This window comes from Stegastes partitus, unplaced genomic scaffold (assembly GCF_000690725.1).
Source record: "Stegastes partitus isolate 25-593 unplaced genomic scaffold, Stegastes_partitus-1.0.2 Scaffold2336, whole genome shotgun sequence".
NCBI classification, from domain to species: Eukaryota; Metazoa; Chordata; class Actinopteri; family Pomacentridae; genus Stegastes; species Stegastes partitus.
In genome coordinates, this window is record NW_007580067.1 from 6,832 (window position 1) to 10,637 (window position 3,806).

The 3,806-nt window shown below is 45.7% G+C and overlaps 1 long non-coding RNA gene across 1 annotated transcript in view; it reads left to right on the forward strand.

Annotated features, from left to right (window-relative positions):
• Positions 1–3,677, forward strand: part of LOC103374723 (uncharacterized) — a 6,220-nt gene extending 2,543 nt beyond the window's left edge. The window contains exon 3 of the long non-coding RNA XR_521144.1: positions 3,206–3,677. This is a non-coding gene — a long non-coding RNA (uncharacterized LOC103374723). The remainder of the gene's footprint in view (positions 1–3,205) is intronic.
• The last annotated feature ends 129 nt before the right edge of the window (positions 3,678–3,806 follow it).

The window sequence follows — 3,806 nt, forward strand, 5'->3', positions numbered from 1 at the left end:
ATAGGGAATAAATATATAATAAACAATATATAAGTAATATATAAACAATCCTGAGCTGTAGGAATGCAGTATTTCTTGATCTGTGATCACTTCTTTTCCAGTTCCAGTCTATGGGAGCCAGGGCTTTGTGGAGCCAGCAGCTAGTGGACGTAGTGATGCTGCAGGTTTTTAAAAGTTCCAGGTTGGCTTCATGTTTCAGGGCCGGTTGGTACGTCCATCTTTCATACAGTCTGTGGTTCAGACAACAGCGCTGCCAACAGGTGTGTTGATGAAGGTGAGCTGAATCCTCAGCCTGTTGTTACCTGGAAACCCCTGCGATCTGCAAAATGACCCCAGTCCAACTTTTCCAGGTTAACGTTTCATTGTGACTTTACAGAACAACCCCATTCACACGAAGCTGAGTATCAGCTCGGTAAGTCAGCCAGGGCTTCTGAGTGTAGCTCTGAGCATGCTCACAGGTAGGGGGTGGAGCTGGCACCAAATGACCCAACATGGACAGGTGTTTATCACAAGAACAAAAAACTCAAGTTATAAACCAACATGAGAAATTTAACGTAAACTCAAAACTCTGAGTGAATGTGTCACGAAAGTCTCACCAATAGTGTGATTCCATTCCAGGTTCCAGATCTGCTCAGAACCAGCTGGTTCTGTGTCTGCAGGAACTGTAGTGCTTTAATGAAGCCATGCAGACTTTAGGGAGCTCAGCCGCCCTTTAATCTATATAGGGATTCAGCATTACGGTCCCAGTGTGTATACGCTGCTTAGATGAAGGTTTCTGATTGTAGGTAGTTTGTCATCATGCATCAGGAGACTGTGGAATTGTGACATTACAGATGCAGTTATTTAAAGAATAAATAATCTGGTCATATAAAACCAGCTTTTTATGGAGGTTGAAGGACGAATCCGATAATCTCTCACCTGGTGTCATTTGTCTGGGGTATTTATCGTCTTATTGTTTCAGCTGCATCTCTGGCAGTGTTGTCCAGCAGCAGCAGGGAGAGAACTTTCCTTAGCGTCAGTCTGTTTTTACAAATTTACCAACGAACTGAAGTATGTGGAAAATATCAGAGTGTCTTTTATGGATCGACGTTAACATTCAGTCGCAGCAACCACAGCTTCTGTCAGTGCTGCTTTGGGTAAAGTTACTAAACAGAAAATTATCCATCCATCATCTCTCCACTGTAATCCTCAAGGTAGGGTCGCAGGGGGCGGAGCCTATCCCAGCCAGCTGAGGTTCACCTGGACAGGTAACCAGTCTATCACAGGGCTACACTTAGAGACAGACAACCAAGCACACTCACATTCACACCTACGGACAATTTACNTGTGACTGAAACAGACAGAACAGGAACCATGGACCGTCTAACAGCTCTGGTTCTGGCAGCACAATGCCATAGCTGCTGGTGGAAGAACTTAGAACCAAGAAACCCTGGAACATGTCTGATACCAGCTCTGAAGTTAAAGTCTGATCAGCTGGTTTTGTTGTTGTCAGTGTATGTGTCCAAACAAATGGACCTTCAGTGGTACCAGGCGTTACAATGGACAAGAAGCTGAAGAAAACCAGGAGGTCTGAGCAGGTCCATGACTGTATAAGTGAAGAGACTAAAGAAGAACATCATAAAAGAACACAGACTTTTATATACATGCCCTCTGCGGGCTTAACTGGGTTCTGTTCTGGTCCCTTCAGCTACATTCTGATGTGGACAAAGGTGATGGGCAGGTGAGGTACGTCCTGAGCGGTGAAGGAGCGATATCCATCTTCTCCATCGATGAGGACACGGGGGACATTCATGCCACTAAGAGGCTGGACCGGGAGCAGCAGGCCTACTACACCCTGAGAGCTCAGGCTCGGGACCGAAACACTAACCTGCTGGTCGAACCAGAGTCCCAGTTCATCATCAAAGTCCAGGACATCAACGACAATGAGCCCAGGTTCCTGGATGGACCATACATGGCCCGGGTGGCTGAGCGGTCTCCTGTAGGTGGGTCTGAAGGTCCAAAACTAAAAATTACTGCCTCTCTGAGAATATGACTTTGCCGGAGATTTGGCAAAACGATGTTTCCATGTTTAGTCCGTCTTTAACAGACAGCCAGACGTCTTCCTATAAGCGACTAAACTGTATCAGTGAAGCCAACAGTCCTGTATGTGGAAACAGGCTTAGACTGACTGAAATCGAAAAAGTGTCGTCTGCTGAACGGTAATTAGATTAGCAGTGGCTCGTTAGAGACAATGAGCAGAAATCAGTGCAGTATTTTACACACTACTGCTTTTAATGTGAAAGTCAGAACTCAAAAGGTTCTTATTGTTAAACTCAAAATTAATACAGGCTCTTAATGTGACGCTCAGCTGATCAAACGTTTCGTACCCTCCATGCTAGCTTCACTTCATTGGGCCCTACTACACATGCTCAGCAGTATTTCTGTTAACGGTTACATCTGAGAGCGGTGGATTAACGTCGATTCAGAGACATCAGCTCTTATCAGCCACACAGTGCTCTCTGGCAAACAGCTTCAGTTTGGTAAATGAAGCTGTCTTTGTATGAATAAAAATTTCAAATCGCAGGTGTTTTTCCACAGGTACGTCTGTGGTGACGGTGGTGGCCACAGATGCTGACGATCCCACTTATGGAAACTCTGCCAGACTGGTTTACAGCATCCTGCAGGGTCAGCCATACTTCTCTGTGGAGCCAAAGACAGGTCACAGGAACGCACCTCAACACACCTCAACACACCTCAACACACCTGAATGCTGACAGTCCACTTACAGGTTTCACCAGAAGCATTAGGATTTTGACAGGAATCATCTCAGCTGAAGCCTCTTATTTACAGCTAATGACAACAGTGAGAACACGTCTGTAGTATCACCTGAAAGTACCATGATTTTAAAGTGAATCAGTTCTCCATAACTGCATTATTTATAAGTAGAGCCACAGAGGATTTCCTCTGATGAACCATTAAAAACACTTCACAGATAAGATATTGAAAATTCAGGCTTCAAAGAAACGAGAACTAAACCTGGCTGCTGCTCACAGCTAAACTTCCACATCAAAGTTCACCAGAGAACATGAACAGAAGCCTGATGGATGCTGGAGAACATCCTCTGGTCAGATGGAGATCAATGTGTTGGGCTCACATGGAGTCCAGATGTTTGGTGAGAACCTGACCAGGACCACCACAGTGGATGCGTCGTCAGAGTNTAAGTTAGGCTAACAGTTTCCCCTTGCCTCCAGTCCTTACGTTAAGTTAGGCTAACAGTTTCCCCTTGCCTCCAGTCCTTGCGTTAAGCTAGGCTAACAGTTTCCCCTTATGTCCAGCCTTTTTGCTGAGCTTGGATAACAGTTTCCCCCTGCCTCCAGCCCTTACGTTAAGCTAGGCTAGCAGTTTCCCCTGATTCCAGCCTTTATGCTAAGCTAGGCTAAGAGTTGGGGCTCACAGAGATGAAGCTGATGTGAAACAGTAACTGTGGTGGAAGACAGCAGGATGATTAAATATTGGACTGTTCCTTTAACTGGACTTTTCCTTACATGTAAATGCCCTGCAGTGCCCCCCTCAGGACAGACTGATGCGCCTGCAGGGGGCATTGACAGGGACATAATCATGCAGTGATGAATTATGGGTAAGTAGTGACACCTGTCAGGTGGACAGATTGTGTCTCATTAAACTCAGATTAAGTCACATGACTGTTCAGAGTGTGTTGGCTGGTTTGTGTGCTGCGTTCAGACCACAGACTGTATAACAGATGGACGTAGCTGCCGTGACGTCACCCGTTGGTTTCTGCTCTGAGAACATGAAGCCAGGGTTTTGCT